At 42.7% G+C, this 22,725-nt stretch overlaps 1 protein-coding gene and 1 long non-coding RNA gene across 2 annotated transcripts in view; both read right to left on the reverse strand.

Moving 5' to 3' along the window:
* Positions 1–22,725, reverse strand: part of COMMD1 (copper metabolism domain containing 1) — a 76,291-nt gene that overhangs the window by 17,278 nt on the left and 36,288 nt on the right. The window lies entirely within an intron of this gene.
* Positions 15,235–20,627, reverse strand: LOC140002090 (uncharacterized). The gene is made up of 2 exons (XR_011808022.1): positions 19,617–20,627; positions 15,235–15,899 (listed from the first exon to the last, which is right to left on the reverse strand). It is a non-coding gene; the product is annotated as an uncharacterized lncRNA (long non-coding RNA).

A 22,725-nucleotide genomic window follows, 5' to 3' on the forward strand; every position in this document is an offset into this window, starting at 1 on the left:
GCCCCAGGCTCTGCCCACGCAGCTCCCTTTGCCACAGCTAATATTACAACCGTGTTTTATTAAAGCTGCCATTTCCAAATCCATCTCTAGAAGTGAATGCAGGCAGGGCTAAAATACGCAACCTGCCTTGCAGTCGATGCAAGGTACACAGCTGCATCTGCCTGAAAGTTTAATCAGAACGGATCAGGGCACCGGTCCTCAACATGTTCACAGACACAACCTTGCCATGAAGGCTGTTTTAATGCATAGCACTTCAGAGCCTTCTTGACAGACATCATGTCGAACCAGAGCTTTTTTTAGAAACAGAAAAGATGCAAAGGAAAGTTATCTAATTTTGGTTGACCTCTCATTCTCAACTGAAGGACGAGTAGTACTGAAGTAGAAGTCATTTCCATAACTGAATTGCAGAGCAGTTATTTAACAATTAATGTGTGATCCACTCAGCATATGGGAACCAAATATAAAAATAAGCATGTGAGAATTGGAGATTCTTCTGCACAAAAAAAGGCTATAGCTCCTCCACGACAGATATTTAATTGGCTACTTCTTTCTTTCTTCCTTTCCCGTGACCAAGGGAAGGAGAGGGCTATGAAATATAAAAGAACTTAACCAATTCTCCAGAAGAAAATGGAGATGAAGTGAATGACTCATTGAGCTTTCTGTGCCTTTGAAGCAGAGCAGAATTCTCTCTTTTCCTTTTCTTTTTTTTTTTTTTTTTTCTTTTTAATCCACAGCAGCCACCTCACTTTTTCAGTCTGCACGCACAGTTTGGACACCAGCACTTAGCAGAGGGGGCTCTGCCTTACACATCTCTCACTGGCAGAAAATCCATCACGCTGCAGCCTCGTTCTCCTGCGTCAACAAAGCCCCCGATCTGTAAGCGGTCCTCCTGGGCAGGTGTAAGGTCAAGGTAGTTTGCTTTAGGACTGCAAGGAATAGGATGTGCCTCGCATCCTCCCCATTTCTGTGAGAGCAGTAAGACAAAATTCGAAGTCATCCCTTCCGTAAGGAAGCAGGAAGAGGAGGAGGACATGCAACACCAAGCCTGGTGCCTGTTTTTAGACAGCTGCACAGAAGCGGATATATAACAGAATTTGTGAGTGGGCCCGTGTCCTTAAATGTGTTTCCTTCTTTCAAACTTTGAAACGTTAAAACCTTTATAGTCCTCACAAGCCTGTGGGCTTATGCTGATAGCTGGTCTTTCTGCTTTAGTCCTGCCCAAAAGACACTAACAGAGGCAGGGATTCTGCAGACCATCAGTGCACCATAGCAACAAAAATGCTTGTCCCTGGTTTAAGTATCTTGCCTTTTAATTGTATTTTGCAGTCCCTGTTTACTGCCCTACTCAAGGGCTGGGTGGTAGTAAAGACCATATGGCAAGATCTGGGTGGTGCTGGGGGGCAAAAAGGGCACATATAAAGGCAAAAATGGTCACAAGAACAGGGAACATCTGCCTCGTATCCCCGCCACAGGATTTTCACGTCGCTCTTCTCCCTAGTCTATGCCTATTACATCTTCCTGTGTCTGTTACATCTTTTGTCAAGGTTAGGAGACATGAGCCAGCACAGCTTTTGCAGCAGCAGTAAATAATTAAATTTCCAGCTTTATTTCCTCCCAGCCCTTTTGCCTGCTATCACGGGGCTCCCTTTTATCTGCGCCGCTGCTGAATGCTGAGCAGGGATGCTGGCTGGCCCTTCAACGCTCAGACCCTGGCTGTCCCATCCTTTACAAGCTCACACACGGCTCGGCGAGGTTTACAAAACCCAAATGCCTCCCTCTCAGGGGCACCACTGCCTTCCCTCTGGAGATTTAAGAACTTATCTCGGCGGTATTAATTAGCGAAGCCGGGTTCAGCTCGTGTTAGCTGTTGTTTGCGTGCACCACAAAAACCATAATGATTAATTTCCCAGAGCCTGCCAAACCGTTTTCGGGAAGAAGGCAGGAGTGTGTACCAGCACTGCTGCAGACGAAGAGAGAGGTGCATTGGCAGGGCTGCGCGGTGAACGCTGGAACGAGCCTGCCTGCATTATGCTTGATGCAAAGCCAAAAACAGTGCTTCATTTTCAGGACTAAATTTGCTCATAAATATGAAAAACGGCTGAAAAGCTCTAAGAGAGTATGTATGTAGTGGCACATCAGGATTCTTGCATTAACTCTGCTCTACTGTAGGCTTGGTAATGTGTCACTGGCCACCATAGAAATGTGCCGTAATTTTCGTGGATAAAAAGATTTCCCTGAGATCAAGCATGCTGGGAAGCAGCTTTACATTTGGAACTGCCTTCATCCCCGCAGGTCCAATTAACAGTTTTTGAAAGAAAACTTTGCTACAGTGGTATTTTCTAAAATATCAGCCTTAGGAAAAGGATGTCCTTGCTATAATGAGCTGCTAACATAAACAGGAGGCCAAAATGGCATTTTTTCCCTTCTTCGATCGATCCCCCGATAAACAAGCTCTTATCAGAACTCAGCAATCCCATTTAATGGGCCTGTGCTACTTCTGTATGCACCTGCTTAACAAAGGGCTGCAATTATGCGCTGATAAAATACTTCAGCTTGATATTACAGACCTCAGCTCCTCACTTCAAACGGCTGTGGTGGCGGCGATCATTTTTTGTTTGGTTTTGTTGCTGTTGAGGCAGCACAACGGGGGCAGGAGGACACAGGGCACCACGAGCATCTGCTGTGCTGTGTCCCACAAGTAACCTGTCCGTGCTCCTGGGACTGGCAGGGGACAGGCAACAGAAGAGAAGTTCACAACTAGACCCCAGAAGAGAAGTTCACACCTAGACCCAGCTCTGATGCTTGGGAGAGTTACGGGGCACCACTAAATCCATGCTGGCATTTCCCCTCCCTGCATGGGATAAACCAAAAACTGACTTCCACTCTGAATTTTAACCCAGCCCATCAGTCACACAAAGAATGGAACAAGCAGGTCTTTGGAGCATATCAACCCAGGACAATGCATCTCCACCAAAAAGACATCCCAGGGATGCTCTCCAACAAAAACTCTTCTGACGGGTAGCTGAATGGTGTGCTACTGTGTAAGGGTTGATATCGATTTTAGCATGCTACCGAATTTTGAACAATAAAATGGTTACAAACAACCTTACACTTGACTTTTTCTTTTGTAACCTTTTTGGGTTTAACTTATCACATACATTGCAAAAGATGGATGGAAGCGTGGACAAGCTGTTCAATGGTTTTCTCTCAATTTCTCTTGGGCCAGTATAGTGATTCGGCAACCTTGGTATGTAGAAAACATTGCCTCACCGGATCTGAGGAAACTCTGATACAGCAGTTTTGGGTATCGTTTAGGAAACAACAACTCCCCAGACAAAAAAAAAAAAAAAAAACATGGTTCAGAGATAGGTGAACTCTTTGGGAGGAGTAATAGCAAAGCGTCTAAAAAAGCTGGAAAAAGTCTGCCTAATCTTCCTTGCCTCTGTCAAGAAGCATTGTCCTTCACTGGACTGGGGCTTCTGCATCCTTGACTTTTACGAATTTCACTGTGACATCAGGTGGTCCTGGGCAACTTTTTGCCAGTACTGACCTTATGAAAGACTCGAACACTGCTGATGTTGAAATCAGACAAACCTGGGAGATGCCCACAGAGACAACACCTCACAGCGACCACTACTCACCCTCCACTTCACCAAGCATATTGGACGCCAAATTTCTCCTGAATACAGCTCCAATATATTCTCCCTTGTCATGGCTTACTGCCTCTTCTGGACTCAGATGGCTAGTCTGTGTTTTGGGGTATCTTAAGAGCAAAAGGTGAGAAAGACTGAGAAACATGTGTCTGTGTGTGCATACACACTTTGTATATATATATATATATATGCCCACAGATTTTTGTCCATATGGACATCGAGTTTTGTTCAGGTAGATATGGTAGGGCATCAAATACCAAGAAGACATTTCCTTGCCATCAGTTCCAAGTTTCTATACAACACTATCTGCAAAACAAAACAAAACAAAAAAAAACAAACCACAAACAGCTCTCTTCTGTTTCAGTCACATAACAACCCCCACGTCAAAGGTGCTGGTTTCGACGCGATAACCTTTCCTCTGCATCAATCCACTTAACATAGAAGAGAGAAAATCATGAGAGGAATGGTGACATGCCACTTTCCAGAGCACATTTCCCTCCCTACCGCCCACACTTCAGTTATTGCATTGTCCAGTCCTGTCCAAGGAGGCTATTTTGCCTAAGACTTGCCAGTGGAGAACACAACGTGTTAGAAAACAGCTCCTGGACTTCAAGAGGACAGAGCTGAAACATGTCCTGAGATCAGGCTACAGGCAAAAAAAAACTTCTAAAATAAACGTATCACCTTAATTTACAAGCTGGGCCCTAGTTACAAGACATTCTTGTCTGATCTTGACTGATCTGCAGTCAGTGTGGACACAGGGCAAATACAGATGATCGTATTTAGAGGTTGGGAGAGCAGAAGGGGTTTAAATAGCACCTAAAAGCACCATCACCTCTGCTCCAGTTACAGCACCAGGAAATGAGTGCCCACGAAAGGATGAGAAGCTGAGGGCTGGCTACACTTCTTCTATTTTAATCACCACACCAACACATCGATAGACTCAGGGACTCCAAGAGGACACGTACAGAGTAAACAGAAAAGAGGAATATTTCAGCAGAGCACAAGCCCCATCTCCTCCTACATCTCATGTCCTGTCACAGCCTCCACCACCCCGCACCAAACCCGAGCTCCCAGAGGCAGCGTCCATCCACTTGCTCCAGCCGAGGAGCTGAGTCCTGACATAATGTTTAAAAGGCACGTCATGGGGATGCAGAATTTGGAAGGAGGGGTTAGGAGCTTGCATGTGTTCACTCAGGGCACATATTGCCTCATGGTATGGAAAGCAGGGCCTGGGAGATGTGCTCACACCGCTCATTGAGGCCTGCTCTGCTAGCAGGAGGAGACCCAGCGGTGAATCTTGAGCAACTTCATGGATGCATCTGGAGTTCAGGCAGGGCAAGGCCCTGCTGGGCTTCCCCTTGAGGGGAAAACAAAGCAGGGATGAGAACGAGCCTGCCTGCTCAGAGCTGAGAAAAGCAGTGAGGGATTTCCCTTACTCGAAACCTCTCCTGCATATTAACAAAGCAAACTGCGCTCCTTCCTCTCTCGATGGTTCTCCAGGGCTGCTGTTGAAGAGCACATGAGGTGAAATCTCCAACACACTTCCAAGAAAGCCAATGTCTTCCTGACAAGGCACTAATTGTGGCGTGCCCACTACAGAAGAGCCTGAAATCCACGGAGCTGTACTTGCAGTGCAGTTCATCACCTCCTGTAGAGGAGCTGGGAAGGAGGCAGTAGGGTCACTGCCCATCTCTTTTTCATGGGACTGGATAAAAAAAGCTCATTTTCCATCTGGGCCAGTCCTTCAGTCCAACTCCTTTTTTATTACTTGTTTTTGGTTGCCTGGGACAGTGTGTCTCAAAACGGCTATTAATAGGAAATTATAGGCAAATACAACATCTCTGCTTATCCCTACAGTAAGTGATGAATTCTTCGTGAGCAAAATGACGTGGACTTTTAAAAATTGTGGGGAAGTATTTTTAACTGTTGCTAAACTTATGGTGAGTCATTAATGACCCGGGGACCAGAAGACTGTACTTTCTGAAGTTGCTTATTATTCACGAAAACAATTAGTCAAAATTAAAAACAAAGCCCTAGAGCTTCCAGGAACTGGATACTGTTCCTTGAATCATTCATGAACAGGATGAAGACAGTAAAAGGCCATCTGGACCATCCCCTCACCCTTTGTAATGGGCATAATAACTCGAGACATTTTCATCAGCACAGGACAATAAAAATGTAGATTCCCTTCAGAAGCTTTGGATGCAGGGGAGGGAGGGAAGGAAACGCTGAAAACCAATTCCTATTCACTGACCTGACTGAGTTAAAGCCCAAGTTACATGATGTAAAAACAAACAAACAAACAAAAACAAAACAAAACAAAACAAAACAAAACAAATAACAAACCAATGAAACAAACAAGAAAACAAGAGGAGACTTCAGTATCTAAAAATAATAGCCTGAGAAGAATGCTTACACTGGAAAACCAAGGAAATAAGTTCTAATAAAAAGACCTAGTGTTTAAAACCCAGATTAGACTTTTTCCAGACAACACATTTAAAAGATAGTGTATTACAAGAAATAGAACTGAGGCCATTTCTTGTCATTAAATAATAAAACAAGATACTTCTCTCCATCTCTAACCCTTTTATCTGACTATAATGAGGAGCCAGCACTTGATGTTCTGATCTCTACAGGCTCACCCACTAAAATACAACTACTGCAGGAGGAAAAAGACACTGGTACCTAGGTCTTAAGTGCCAGGAGCACTCTCTGAAGATTTTCTGTCTCGGAATAGCTGCCTCCAAAACAACAAATGGACACTGCTCACTGAGATTTACTGCTTCTTTTTCTTTTTTTTTTTTTTTCCCCAGGTAAAAGCTCTAATTGCTGTCCTCATTATTTTCAGCTACAAAGGGTAAAACAGAGTTTGGTGTTTCAGTTTAGGGAAAAATAAAACAAAACAAAACAAAACACTACTATGTGTTCGGAGTTTCCTTTACATCATCACCCCCTCATTCCCTTGCTGACCTGAGACGTAGACGTGCACCATCAGCTGCCAGCTCCAAAACAGAGCCAACAACAAGCACAGCGTCTCATGAAGCTCTGAATTTACTTATCAAAAGAAACATTTTGGTTCATTTCTCAAAGGAGGGTTGGGGAATCTGGTCTGTGGAGCCTACAGTGTACTTTTCCCTGAACATACATCTCGAGCTTAGTCTGTGATCTACTTTTTCCTTCAGTCACATATTTTCTTCCTGATACTGCTTGTCTTTTATGCCTCAGTGCAGGCATTTTGGGACTCTTCCCTGCCAGCAGGAAACACAATTTCAAGCCATTCAAGTGGGAAAAGAAGCATCCTCTACAGAGCTGAGTTTCACATCTCTTCTTTGGAAAAGACAGCGTCAGTGAAAAAAAATAATCCTTTTCACATGGTACATTCAATTGATATTTGAAACACCAACCTTGATAGCTTCTTTACGTTGAGGTCATGACTGCACAATTGCTGACATTTTCTAACAGCAAGCAACAGCTCTAATGCCAGTGTTAAAAGCGCAGAAACGTTATAAATATATAATGAAGCATTAGAAGAGCTGCTTGCTGTTCCTTCTGTTGACTTAAACATCACACTTCATTTTGCAATCTAGAATTGAGCGTAAGTAAGTAGCTGGCTGAGGATTAAATCTAACATTTTGGGTCACCAAAACAGCTTGGAAAGGGGTGAAATGAAGGAAAAGAGCAGTTACTGGCTTCAGTGTTCATTCTGCTGCTCTGCCTCACTTCATTTGTTCCCACACCCCAGTCTGTTCCTGACACCCCTGCTCGAGTGGCTGATCTGCTTAAACCTATGGATTTGTGTTTCTTTCCCATTCCTCCTCTTGAGGTTTCAGCAGGCCCATTGTTCTTACCCAAACTGAAGCCTGCAGTCCACAGGCTCTCCCCCTCCATCTCAAACCCTTCCTGGGCCATACACAAGGAGAGCAGCTTCCCTTTTCCCACAGAGGTGCAATATCTTTGCCCGTCTCTACCTCACGTCATAGATACCCCAAACTTCCTTCCAATAGGTTTTCTGATTCGTGCATTATCCACCTACACAGAAGTTGTAAGCAAAATGACAAGCGGTGTTCACTGCTTACAACATCCTTTCATCGGGGCAGCCTTTGGTACACGTTTTGCACTGGATCAGGTTTGAGACTTCTTCCCATTTCCTCCCCAGAAACATCTCCAGGGGGTTGTTCTCCCACCCAGCTCTCAGCTGTGCAAAGCTTGCTCTGAAATCCTCACAAAACAAGGAAGGCATCTGTTCTATTAAATCACAACACAGCCTTTACGCCTACCACAATGACTATGTGATCACAGCAAGGAGAGCTGAAAGAAAAGCCTAATGGAAAAGAGTCACATTTATAGTGGTGGGAAAAATAAAATAAAATAAAAAATAAAAATAAAAAAAAAATAAAAAAGAGTTGTTTCTTCCTCTTAATCCTCCCTTGTTGCTTTCCATTAGCAGTTTGATAGAGAAGAGTAACATTTTTGGCATGCCTAATGCAATGGATTTTATCCCAGAATCCTTTAAGCATTTGCAATGGATGAGGGAAAGCTAACTACAAAAACTGATCTCACACTTTTACTTTGGAGCCACCTGCGTGTGAAACCTCCCAAGTGCCCAACAGCTCCAGCAAAATGCTTTGGGCTCCACAACTCCAAGAAGATGATCCTACACTACAGGCACCATCCCAACAGCCTACACCCAATGGGATCATGGCGCTTCTATTCCTAATTCTGCTGCTCATTGTTCTGGTCCTTTATCCATGGATTGAGCAGCTCTAGGTGCATAACAGGAGACTGACACCTCTCAAATGCAAAACTGAGGCATTTAAAAGAAGAGGTGTTTAAAAAGTGGTCCTCCAGCTAGCAGCAGATCTGTTGCTTAGTATTTATACCCAAACATCTTGGAAAAGGCACCTTTTCAGCCACACGCACTAACGTTAATGATTAATGTGCTTCTATACGGAGACAAGAAGAGGAGCAGGTGTAGCAAAAAGATAACAGTAGTAGGAAAAGGGTTGTTAGGGAGCTAAAGAGTAAAGGTCAACCAACGGAGAAACAAGGATCCATCCTGATAGCTAGAATCATAAGTGTTGGAAAAGACCTCCAAGATCTTCTGGTCCAACCATCACCCTACCAATGTCACCCACCAAACCACGTCCCTAGCAAAGTTATTGTCTCACAATGAAGGAAGGACAACAGTCTTTGCTGTAAATATGGAAACATTTCCTGTTGGGAGAGAAGAAACCCTCACAAAGCCTTTACCACTCCCGTTACACAACTAACATCAGGCCCTACATACAGAACTACATAATACACATGAAAGACTTGTGGCTGAGGAAGTCAAAAATAGGGTGTATTTTCTCCCTCTTCCTTTTTGTGAGCAAGCAGACATGACAGGGCAGCTAAATAAGCCATCTGAGACTTAATTTCCATGAAGCACAACTTAGGATGGAAAAGAGAAAATCAAAGCAGCCTTTAAACGAAGTTACCCATCTCGGAAATACTCCTCAATACCATAGTCTGATTTTGAAGCTTTGTCATGTGAGTGGCTTAAAAAAAAAAAAAAAAAAGAAATGTGAGCAGAACTTTCAGCAGTTTTGCTCCTCACGTGGGACTCACACGACTCCTCATGTGGCTCCTCACAACTCCTGGCTGGGAAGAGGAGGGCTCCTTCCTGATGACCCGCTCTGAGGAAGGATTATGGTGTTCACAAGCACAAGGACAGAGAAAATGAGGGTCATCCTCATTTTCTTCTTTGAAGATTCCTCTCGATTAACACAAAGCAGCCTTAAAATTGCACTGTCAGGTGCCTGCAGCTCTTTGGAAGAGCACAGACAAGAAGCACAGATACAGTAATAGGATGAGAGCAGTAAGGTATGGGTGTATTTTGACTGGGCAATAAAGGACTGGTTTTATCACCAGAATTTGATATCCTGAACTATTCATATGGACTGAAGAAGACAGTAAAGGCTCCTAACTTGATAACGTGAACACAGCAATCCTTTGGGAACTACCACAACAAGGAAATTCACACAAAACTTTGGCTTCAATGCCTGAGCCAGTCTGGTTATTTGGGAGATGCCAGTTCACGGGGCAAGCGCCCACCTTTAGAGTTTCAAATCCACAAATTTAGTAATCCACTAGCAGTCTGTCATCTTCCATTTAATTTCTAATGCCCTTACTGTTCTGGTCATGGATTATCCAGCTTTTGCTTTAAAAATGGTGTGTGCAGCATTAGACCCGTATTACATAAAGCCATAATACATGCAGCGTGAGAACAGTTTGGCTAAGAGCGCAAACCTGTTACATAAGCTTCAGAGGAAACTGGATTGTAAATGGATTTCGTCTTGATCAATCTGTCCTGAACTATAATCTAGCTCCCAAAAACGTTGCTGCAGTTCCCTCCATGTAAGAGAAAATCGTGAATATGTTTGAGACTAGCTGGTGAGAAAATAGAGGTGTTATTTGCCATGAATGCTTACATTGGTGATGAATGTTAGCATAAATGTTTCTGTGACTCTTCTTTTTCTCCCTCAGTGTGCTTCACATTAATTTTATATGTATTTACCATCCATTAATGATGACACCTATAAAACCAGATTGATTTCCATTACAAAAACCTCACAAAATCCAGAAGAGGCAGGGAAGAATCACACAAATCGATGGCCTCATCAGATGACAAAGACTGGGACCTGTTCCTAAGTCCTGGTTAGTGAGGGGTCACTGCAAGCTGACAATGGCAGCTGATGGACAAATTCAGGTGTGGATTAATTCTCATAGCTGCTGAACAGGCTTTGTGCCTGAAAATGTGCCAATAGGTGAAGGGATGTGAAAGACCCACGGTTAAGGGCAAGGAATCTTTCTGATCCCTAGATATATGGATGAAGAATTTTATCTGGGAATTGCCAGCTTCAGAAAATGAAGTCCTGGCAGCAAGCAATCCCATCCCTCCTCCCAGCCAAATCAAAGAAAAAGCAAAGAACAGCTTTCTGAAGCTCTTTGCACCAAGGGAAGGCAATCAACCATGAAAAGGAAAAACAAAAGGTAAAACTGAAAAAACAGGGCTGGCTCCCTGTCTGCAAACCCAAACATTGTTCCAGGAGCCTCCAGAAGCCTGAAGAAATTTTAAGTCTCTTCCACTTATACTTGATTTTTTTTTTCTTTTTAGGCATGCCTGGAGTGGACATCAGACTTTGTGAAGAAAGCTTCTGGCCTTACAAAGAGATTTCTCCTGTTTTTCAGTTTTTACGGTGCATGCTTTTGAAATTAGACCTCTAACCTGAGTGGAGTTTCCAAATGAATTAAAAGCAGAAAAAAAATAATATAAAGTCCAGACCTGAGATTACAAACTTCTGCTATTACTTCCAGCAATCTTGATTAATTTGAGACTTGTATATTGTCTGTAGAGTAAGCAAGTGCCAGTGCAATGTCTTACGGTGTGAAGTGCCTTGTTCGAACAGACCTTACTCCCATTTGAAGGTTTCATTTCCAACAATTTTTTGAAGCTATGAAAGCTTATTTTTCCTCAAGCCTTGAAGTACCTGCAAGGACTTTTTTTCTTTTTTTTTTTTTTTCCTCAAAAAGCAGTACTCTTATTACTTGTACATCTCGGAAATTATTCTAGCAGGTTAAAGGCTGATGGAGCATGGCACTCAATATCCTAATCAATGCAGCACTCGATGAGCTAGTTTTCAAGATCTTGCCAGTAATCTCATCCCTAAACCATTACGGCTGAGAATCTCAGTTAAATGGGTTAAGTGTATAAGGGAAGAGAAGAGAAACCCATAGTTTCTTTTGATGACAGCACTTGGGCTGCAACTTGGGCTTGGTCCCTTCTTGACCGCAGCTGAGTACTTCGTTCTTCTGTACATACGACATTAGCTTAGCATCACCTGGAGGCTTCAGCATTTCTTTCATATATCCCTGTTTATTGACACCTGTCTAAATGCTTGTTCTTAAAATTTAGGAAATTGAGGTCTCTGGAATCTGCTAATGAAAGGTTTATTACATTTAATTGAGGGTGACTTTGCATCTGGGTTGGGTTTATTGCTATTTTAAACACATACCTACTGCATTATTAGGAAATTATATAAACCGATCAATACTCTAACATAAAAAGCAAAGTTATTTTGGGTAATCAATGAGAAAAAAGGCACAATGCATCTCCCCAGCCTTTTCAGTTTTGCTCCCTTGGTGCAGAACACCTTTGCTTCGGTAGCTCCCTCAGTATCTACGTCCTGCATCTTGTCCCAACTATGATCCTCAAAAAAGCACAGGCAGAGTAATTAAACACAAATTTCAAGTTACAAAACAAAGTTGATCACATTAGCTGGTAAAACAATCCATATTCCTGTCTGAGCAAGCTTCAGAACACCTCTGTTAACTCGTGCCTCAGATAAGCTCTAAAAATAGCTTGCCCTTAAGAGAGTTTTGACCAAAACAAATAACCCAGTTTAATAAGCATCACTCCCCTCATTATCCTCAAAGCATTATGCCTGCCGAAGGAATTAGGAACAAAAATAGCAGTTTCATCTTTCTCAAAGCCACCAAACTTACAGGGTCCTAACAGAGTTTCAGCTTGGGGGAGTGTACCCACCTGCCTGAGCTTTCTGGCTTTAGAAAAGAAAGCCAGGAAATGGTTAATGAGCTCTTCTAACACCTTTAAGGGTAGGATGTATTACAGTCAACAGAAGAGAGAACAATTCCACAAGTTCCACCTCAGCTCCTGTTTATGGATTATTAAGTGTTTACACTTTCCTCAAAGCACAGGACTACAGGCATCACCCGTGAAGCCAGAAATTGAACTTGGTGAATAACCTCCAGAACGAACCCAAAATTGCAAGTAGTGTAAATAACAGATGGCTGTGAAAAATGCAGAACGAACACACGAGAAGACCGTACCTTTCCATGAGGCTTTTCATTAAAACATCCACACTTAACTACCTGTGTTTCTCCCAAGTATTGTTAAATGTCCGTATGAAGTTCCATCTTTCAAAAATCTTCCCTGCCACTACCAGGATATTTACTGGTAACAAAACCTGATGTTTTATTCACGCCAAATATGCCACCGAAACATTTGTTGCACATGTTTTTTTCCTACAGAGCTGGTGTCACTGTCAGACCTGAGCATCTCATAGATATCCCACCCCCAAAATCCTGGAAATCAACCTCAATTTAGAGATAAGCAGAGTACTGTGTCCATCTGCCATGCTATTTTAAAACATCATATTTATTGACAAAACTTCACATCCAAGTGCCTGGACTTGCTTACTTTGGCCCCAAAAACTACTGCTTGTACTGGACGACATGCGAACAAGAAAGACTCTTTTTGTGTAGCTGTAGTTCAAGAACAGCCCTCATTAAATCCCTGTGCGCACCCCTGGAAAGGTGCTTGCTAGTACTTTTCCATACTAGGTATATTTATTGCTTTGAAAGATATGCAAACCTCGTGCATTTCTACCTAATGCACTGTCAGAAACAGAAATTATTAACAGCAGATTGTTAACAGGATTTCTGGCAGTATTTATAAACTATCTCTGCAAGTGAGGGATGAGTCTTCCAACTCCTCCAGAAAAACCCAATATCTGAAGATAGAGAATTATAGAGAAAGAAGAGATGCTTTTAATTAAAATGATGCAAAATGAAGTGCAAGTGGTTACATGCATATGGTTAAAGTACTCACAGGAGCACTGGGAAGCCAGCTGGACAAACACTGTCAGTGTCTCCCTCCTTAAAGACAGAAGGCACCCCCAGGAAACAAAAAAACAGTTGGAAAATCAAAGAAAGGTCCCAAAATATATTCAAAACCCCTCCTAGAAAACAAAGCCTATTGCTCCATGACACATATCTAATCAAAATGGGCATGTGAGGGTGCTTGCTGCCAGTGGGGTCTGGCTGGGGAACGGCAGCCCTCGTGCAGGGGACTCGAGCCAGCCCCGTGCTGCACCGGGAGGTCATTGTGCAAGCTGTCCGGGGCTTGGAAAAAAATATCACGAGCTAAAAATAACCCGTAATCTTTATTTTTAATGCTCGCCACTAGCTTCAGTGGTGCAAACTTTCCTAAACAGTTTGCGGATGCATTTTTGAAGCAGATAATGAAATTCTGGGACGTTCTGATTTCTCCTTCTCAGCACTAGTGTGAAAACCTAAACATACACAAACCACTGGATATGGCGTGAGAGAGTATATCTGACCTCAAGTTGCTTTTTTTGCTGTTTATAATGCACAGAAACAACCCCCACCCCGGGACAGTGATGGAAACAGCTTTCTAAGGGTCTGTGAGTGTTAACAGGCAGTGCAAGAAAACGGGTGGGAGACTTAAGCCCAGCAGAACCAGAGGGAAGAGCATCACTGAATGACACGTTGCAATCTTGTCGAGGATGACATCTAAATGAAAAGGCAATGCCTGGTGCCCAGGTGAGTCTGAGGTAAGTTTAGAAGACGGCAATTCTCTGCATCTCACCAGAAACTGCTCGTACATCAAAGGGCTGCGTGACTTCAAAGCAGAACGCCTAATTGCTAATAGAACCCCTGCCACGCCATTTTTGAGATAACGGCATGAAAAACAATGTTTTAGGATTTAGGATTGGTTAGGTGCTATCTGATTAGGATTGGGGTGCTATTTGGTGTTGTCATCTCCACCTGAAGAAATGGGAAGGACAACTCCACCCGCACATAACCAGGAGCTGAGCAAATCTCCTTGCACCTCCCTGCAACCCAAGCCAGGGAGTCTCAGAAAACCTCACTGCAGCAGACAGACATTAATTGTTCGAGAGGAAAGGAAGCCTTGGCAAAAAAAGCCCTCTCTCTGGGCAAACACACCCCGTCCCAAACCATTTTCCAAGAAGCAATTTGTAAAGCAGCACAGGCACTCTGAGAGTTAACTCAGCGAGCGGTTGCTGGAAATAGCCCTGACCAGATACCAGCCTAGTCCTGAATGCGAAATGTTGAAAACCAAGTGTCCACAACTGCTGCCCAGCTGGCAGGAGCGGATTGCTCGCAACGCTTGAGCCCTCTGCACTTCACCAGACAAAAACGTCTTTCTTGGGAGATGTGACTTTACAATCAGGCGCTGTAACAAGGACTTCGATTCAATGCCAAGAGAACAATAGAAGACCCAATCCTTCCCACGTGAGCGAGCTGAATGCTTTATTTATTCAGGTCACCATAAGGCAAACTAAGTTTTAGAGATCGAGCCTGTGTTTTTCATGTATCAAGGCCAAAAAGGACTAAATTTAAATACCACAAATAAAGGAGACACTGTTCCAGTCCTTCAGCAGATCCTCCTCACCGCTACGCCTCCTTCACGAGGCACCTGGCAAGCCAACGTGAGAGCAGCTGAGCTTGGGAGCAAAAACACCTCCTTCCCTGCTATAAGGAACCGAGAGGAGAGAGTGCCATCTGACCCACCACTGCACAAATGCTGCAACAAAAGGGAAAAACTCTTATTTTCCTTCCCAGGCTTCGCGCACGCATGCACACCCATGTCTTCTGAAATGAATGCCCACCAGTGACCCTGCCAAACCCAGCGTAACCACATGTAAAAAAACACAATACAAAAAAAAAAAAAAAGAAAAGCCATTTTGCAGAGTTGATTTATAAACGCTTTACTCTGGGCATTCAACTAACATTACTCAACTGCAAAAGCAATGATAAATTACTGCATGTGCGTGTGTGACAGTAGGCAGAATATCAAATGACAGAAATAACGCTGTCTCCTTCGTTGCTTGTTGTTTTTCTTCCGTTTTCATTTAAAATGCACTTTGGAGATAAGCACAAAAAGATTCCTTTTCCCAGGTCAGATGCAATGAACTTGTCCTGAAAGAATTTAACCTTACTTGCTTGTGATTCCCCAGAAACACTACAAAAAACAAAGCTTTCTGCACGGTGGGGAGAGCAGAAACAAAAAATGAAGCTTTAAAAGCCAACCACCGGGGATGCCACCAGCAAACTGTAATTGTCCCCTGTCCCAGTGCCAGACGTGAAGAATTTGCTTTGCTCATCCTCACATGGCTCTGCTGTTCAGCTATCGCCCATTACCTCACCACCTTTTTCTGTTTGGGGTTTTTCTTCAGCTATGCAAATACACGCACAGCACGACAACGCAGATAATTGGATTTTTTTTGGAAGGAACAGTTAAATTAAAGGCTACAGCTTCTCTCTGAACACCTAGGTTGAAAACAAAGCTGTGGCGGTGGGAGCTGGACGTCAGCACAGGTTTTCCTGGCAGCAATCTTCCCAGCACGGTTGGCAGCACTGAAATGTGAAAATGTGAAAAGCTTTTAAAAACCGGTATCGTTTGCAGGGCAGGATTTGACAAAGCAGCTCCTTAAACTGAAAGCCCCAAAACGAAACCCAGCAAGAGTTGTTCCCTTACCAACATATTAGCTGCTACGTGGTTTGCATATTTTGCATGCATTTTTGTATATTTTGGATTACAAATCACCCCATAATCAAGTGCATGACACACGTTCTCTGATTTGCTATTAAGGTAAAATATACTCCTGTAAAGTTACCGAGTTCTGATAGCCTTGACTAAAATCTTCCTCTTTTTGACTGACACAATTCCAAACAAAACCAAAATTAAAGAGACCTAATTGTTTTTGCAGAAGCACTCACATCTCTGCCTGCAGGTTTAGAAAACTACTTGCAGACACACAGAAACATTTTGTTGGCAACAGCAGATCAATTTTTGTGTGAAGGTTTTGTTTCATATGGACCATTAGAGGAACAAATTCTTCAGCCAACTCTTGTTTTTTTTTTTATAAACAGAAAAGCATCTTATCTTTCCATTATTTCTCTTACTATAAATGTGCAACCTTCATCACAAAATTGGGCTCATCTTGAATTTCCATCTTGTTTTGAGTAATCAAATATAAAAGCCAAACCAAAGGAAAGAAACAGGACTCCTCCAACACCAGAGGGTAACAACCAGCAAACTCTCAGCTTTTATTTAAGGATGATGTTACAAGCACAGCTACTACAATACCAGTGAGATGACACAAGACAAAAAAACACCTCACTAAAAATTCCTTTCATAGCACACACTTCCTTTCAACCCCCTTCTTACCGCAAGCTAAAGAAAAGACTATATATAGTGTAACCTACCAGAAAGGAGCAGGAAAATGCTGCCACTTGAAGCCTAAGTGTGTACGTGTTTGGGGGGAGTCAGGGTTGAGCAGAGGCGAGATAGGAAAAGATGACAAATGGTCATCTTCTCAAAGGACAAAGAGCAAAGGTATGTGTCAGTATCACAAAAACTTCTCTTTACTGCATCCTTTGAACTTGGAAGGTGGCTTTCTGAGATGCCAGGTGAAGAACCCGCAGTATTTTACAAATATTTGGAGAATGAATGCCTCTGAGGAGTATTCACATCATGTTCCAGTTGCTGAGGTGCTTACGGTAGGCAACCAGACTTTGTCAGGCTACATTTTCCCTCTGAATCCACCCTGAGTCATACCCTGGAGAAGCCTCTCCCTCCATTGATGACACAAGGAACCTACTGAGACGAAACTCAACCCACACAGGTCAGAAGCAATTTTGGTTGCCAAAGACTTTGGTTGTCAAAGGGAATGAATCGTCCCAGCTGTCACCTTGCACTTTATGGAGGAATTTGATAAGATTATTTTTTTTTGAGGTTGGTTTCTTCACTGTTTCGATCACATGGCCCATTAGGCCTTGGTCCATCAGGCCAAGGGTACCTCTGTCACCCAGGATACAAGCCCCACGAACCCATTCTCATTATGAACAACCTATAAGGAACATCCAGAAGGTCTGCAAGTGTATCAGGATCCAAAAGCAAGAAAAAAAAAATGTCCTTCAGGTGGGAGGAAAAAAACTAAAACCCAAGCATTTCCATTGATTTCACGGTAACCCGTGTTTTTAGACAGTATCACAAGCCCTTGGGTCATAGAAAAAGAGGTGTAATAAGACTAGGGAAAAAGAGCATTGCAAAGTCAGAATTGAAGTCTTCTTGGAGCAAACGTATTGGGGCAACATTTCTAAAATTCCTGCTACAACATCTCTGCGCAACTGATACTGCCAGATTTCACCTACGTCTCCTCAGTGAATTACAAGCCATTAGCAAAAATGGACCTGCGCCCCATCAGCTAGAGCTATCTCTACTCTTTTAGAAAAAGCAGCCTTAAAGACAGAGCTTTGGGTGAACAAAAAAAAAAAACCAACACAACCAAGGGCTTTGCTCCAGGAAGCTTGACCCAGGTAGGCATGGCAAGCTCTGGCAGAGCTCAACGGGAGGGTGACTCAGAAGAGCTGCCAACATCTAGATACTGCTCCGCGTGAGGCTATTTCGCCATGATGTCAGCAGCTATTTTGTCATTTGAAATGCTTAGTTCTTCATATTGTAATCAGCACGGTGATTTCACTAAAGCCAACACAACAGAGGGCTGAACTCTACAGGTCTTCCTCCAATGGCACTGGAGAAAAGTGTTTTGGATGACGGCGCACTGTATCTTCCATGTGTTGCTCTATTCAGGCCGTTCTTTGCATTTCTGGCAGCTGATTTATTATTATTTTTATATCACTCTTAAGTTATAAATCTGATTATTGCTAATATTATTTAGCTTCACTCTTTTAAGCTCCTCATAAGGCCACAGCAAAACAGGGTCCTTTCTGCTGAAATTCAGCAGAATTACCTTTATCAAACCCATGGTGACATGCCTGTGGCCTTCTTTTTGAAGGAAAAAAAAAAAAAGAAAAAAAGAAACAAAACTATTTTGAATCTTAAATCCTGAGATTAGAAACAAGTAACCTCCCTCAAAATCAATAAAAGTTCCCTTTTACTTTAGATACAGAGGATTAGCCTTTGTCATGCCAACATGACGAGCTATTTAGATACTGCAGAATCTTATTTTCTGTGTTTTGATGTTTATATTCTTAGAGTTCTCCCAGAAGAAAGCTATCCCACTCAACAGATTTTCTTTTGTGGTTTGGTGGTTTTATCTTTTTTTTTTTTTTTAATCCCAACTTCCTGGTATGCAGTTAGTTTTTAGAGCTTCTTGCCACTTGGTCCTTATGTGACCCGTGAAACAGAAGGCAAAAAAAAAGAAAGAACAGAATTATGGTATGCTTCTGCAGTTCAGGTTTTCATTAACTCATTTGTTGAGTTTACCAAACTTAATAGCCCCCAAAATAAATTCTTAGCTTATTTTGCTTGTTGAAAACAAATTACGCTTCAGGCCAGGAAGAACTAGTAATTACAGAACTGCTGGTTTAGAGAGAGGATGAGCCACCCGAATCACGTACCTGCTGAATCAGGACCATCATGGCCAGCTTGTAAACAATACCAGTTGGAGCAAGTTTCCAGCAGAGCCTCCTTGAGTTACGCAAGATAGCCAGACAGAGGTCTTTTCCCCCTTTCCAGCAAACCCTGAAGAAATACAACGCAGCTCTCCCTCCTCCAGCCCCCAGAGCCTCGTACAAGCAGTTATATGCAATGCATTTTTCTGTGTTTTAGGAATTTTTGTGTTTTTTTTTTAGAACAAAACCACTAAGAATTACTTCCTGAACAACTGAGAGAAACTCGTGAAGATGGGACAATGCTGTGTAATTTTTACTGTGTCTTTTCCACCTTAATGATTCCACAATTTTGTATTTCTACTTTCAGAGTAGAAGTACAAAAGTGTTCCTTATCAGTAACCATTTGAAAATAATTTCTAAAAGGCAGGATCCCTTTCTATTTCAGTGAGCAATGGTTTTACACAGACAGGATCCTATGCCTGTTAAAAGTCGTCCTCCTTCAAGCTAAAGCAGGAAAAATATAACAAGCACTGATAAGCACTAAGCAAATCATTAAAGATGGATTTCTTCTAAGATAAATAGCATGACAACGCAGTGGGAATTATACACGTCTGTTGTTTAATCATCTTGGAATCGATGCAATCTAACACTTATAAAAAATTATTTGACAAGTACGTGCAGGCAGTGTGACAGGGTTTGAGATCACCATGGTACCTGACTGCAAGGCTGCTGCAATGACAATGACAGCAATCCAGAGAGCTGGAGGTGTTTCGAACAAGACAGGCTCTGAGGCTTCCTTTTAAATTCCAGTTTCCTTGGCTGGAAAAAGAAAGGGGAGGCAAGTGCCTGAAGGACTGTCTTCCTTTGCAAGAGGAGAGATCTTGCCACTGGGGGAAAGAAATATAGTTATTTCCATTATTTCAATTAGCACTCAGAAAACCTCATTAAGTTGGGTTCATAGTCTATGGGAACGAAACAATTGCAGGGTGATGCAACTTACACCAGTAATTTGCCACTCTAAGAACGGCATGTACTTTCCCCTTCCCACTCCCTCGTGTGCTTTTTGTTTTGCTTTGCTTTTTAAAAACATTCCCTGACCTCCAAATTAGTAGAAAGGGGGAGCATCGCACACAGGTTTAAACCACCTGCAACAGAAAAAAATCAAATACGCTAGAGGAAAAAAAAAAATCTTTGCAGATTCACATATACACCACATGACACTATCTTTGTAAGGCTAGGACTGGAGCTGGCTGTTCACAAGCATGACATATGGGACTAAATTCCCTCTCTCTTCCACATCTAAAAAGAAATGAAGGATTTCCATTTCCTTGTACACCTATGAGGAGGGAGACAAACAAAAAGAGAGGAGAGCTTTTTAACAGGGAAGAGGTGCTACGACAAATCTCCCTGCAAAATGTAATTATCATAAGCAACTGCTCAGAGTCACGTTGCCTCCATCTCCATCCCCAAAACGGAAACACCAGACCCCATCCTATGCCACAAACTACTCCCCACATCAAAGTTACTAACTGCATCTGATGGTTTTGATACGAAACAAATACAAACAAACAAAGGTGAACGCTGATAGCTTTGGCATTCACGCGTGTCAAACACACCTCTGCCTTTATTTCTAGTGGCTTGGATTTCCATTGAAATTGCTAGATTTCCCTAGCCTTGCAGGAAGGTCAGAAGAAATGCTCCCTGGTTATCTCTGGCTATTTCCTCGTCCACCCTGCAAATCTGCCTGGGTGCCAGCAGCTGATAACTTGTTCCTGGCAAACCCATGTGCAGCGAGTCACAGCCTTGAGTGTGACCAGCGACCGATCATTTCCACGCAGGTTTCCAGAAAACCAGAAAAGTTCTCATGCCAATGAGCAGGTATGGTTCTGATGGGGTGAGTTACAAGAGCACCCAGCACATCATAGTGCCATGTTCTCAGGTCAGAGTGAAAAATTCAGAGGTGAGAAGGTAGACAAAGCAAAACGAAGGGCAGGAAAATCCAGAAGGGCCTGTTACAGCCAGGCTTTTATGCAAATAGAAGACTGCACTTGAAACAAAACAGTCTGAATTTATTACAGGGGCATTCCATTAACTTTGCAAAGCGTAACATTTTCCTCCCATGAGCACACAGATCTAACCCTGCCGTGCAGCACTTGCTGCGCATGAAGGCAGTGTTTTGGCAATGTAGCACCCCTAATTGTAGAAGACGTACCTTTTCTGTTTGGGTTATTAAGCTATCACTTCAATATCTAAATACACGTCCTTCACGGACCTGAGAAGTCCTCCTGCTTATCCAGAAGTACAGACTGTATCGGTGATGTGCTTCGCTTTGATCCAGAAAGGCCAAATCTTCTCCTCACCACCCACCTTTCCACTTGGTTTGCCTCTAGTTAACACCAGCCAAGTCTAAAGTCTCAACAGCAAGCTTGAGAAGGAAAGATGTGCTTGAGCAGGGGAGAAAGAAACGACAGACAAATCACGTCTTCATACTATTAAGTGTAAGAGATTTGAACATTTTTGGTTTCAGCACAAAAAATCGTGTTCCGTCCGCTCTGCTGACCCAACCCTTGTCTCTGTCAAAAATATCATCAAGTGTCAACAGGATGCTGAGCAGGCGCTTCACATGAACAATGCTCGTACTATGAATTATGTTAACCACCGGGGAAAGGAAAAAATAAAATCTATTTCAGTGTGCAACATACAGAGCTAGTCTTCTCTAAGTAAATGGGCCCATTTGTTCATATGTTGATCTTCAGTCCTCAGAATTTATCTTCCAATAAGTCATTTTTATTAACTAGAATTAGAGGGCAGAAGAGGAAGACTTTTGTACAGGCTATAAACAGATGACAGATGAAGTACAGAGGGAGAAAAAAAAAAAAGATATTATGATGCATCAGTTAGCTAACATTTAATGAGATGCCCAAAGACTTCATCCAACGAATGCACAATTGATTCTCTTGGTAAACCTATTAAAAACCCCTTAATGGCATCCTGTTTGAAGCTGAGATTGCCACATGATCCATTAGTCCGAAGGGAGAAAAAACGTCATAAAGAAGAAACCAGCATCCTCACATGCTTTACGGCCACATGTCAGAGCCACAGCGTGCAGCACCATATGTACATTTTGGAGTACAATTTTAACAGTGTTTTGCATACCTTCGTGAAAGCAATTTTACTACAGCCTGCTTGCAATGCAAACATGCTCACTTTTATGCTGCCCTCTGCCCAACCCCGGCACTATTGCTCATCAAACCTCTGGAGTAACAAGCCTGGGTTCTGCTCGTGTCTTCCTCAACGCTGATTCTCAGTATAAGCATCACTACGAACAAAATTATACAGCTCAGATATGTAAACCTACCCAATAAAGCTTATTGTTTAGAGTATACTGGAGTATGTGGGTGCCAAGAAATTCCTATAGGCTGCAGCCTAGTTTTTAAAGCTCTCCTTTGGTCGTGCACTTCACTCCATTAAATCAGCAGAAAAAAAAAAAAACACAGACATGGGGTTTCGTGCAGTTTCAAAGGAAGACTTCATATACTGCTTTAAAATAAATAATAATAAGAAAATGCACACACAGAGCAGGAACACACTGCTTCCCTTGGCCTCTGCAATAATGCAGAGACCCCACAAGTGGAGACAGCTTGCACACTCACGCCTTCTCTGGGAGAGTCCCCATCCTGCCAGGTAGAGCACGGGCAGCTTTGACCTGGGACCTGCTGGGCTCTGCAACTCTGACAAAGCAAAAGATAATAATAAAAGTATCTTTCAGAAAAGCAGCAGTGTGTCCTCGCAGCTAATCCTGCGTGCCACACCTTGACCAACC

This window comes from Anas platyrhynchos, chromosome 3 (genome assembly GCF_047663525.1).
Source record: "Anas platyrhynchos isolate ZD024472 breed Pekin duck chromosome 3, IASCAAS_PekinDuck_T2T, whole genome shotgun sequence".
Lineage (NCBI taxonomy): Eukaryota > Metazoa > Chordata > Aves > Anseriformes > Anatidae > Anas > Anas platyrhynchos.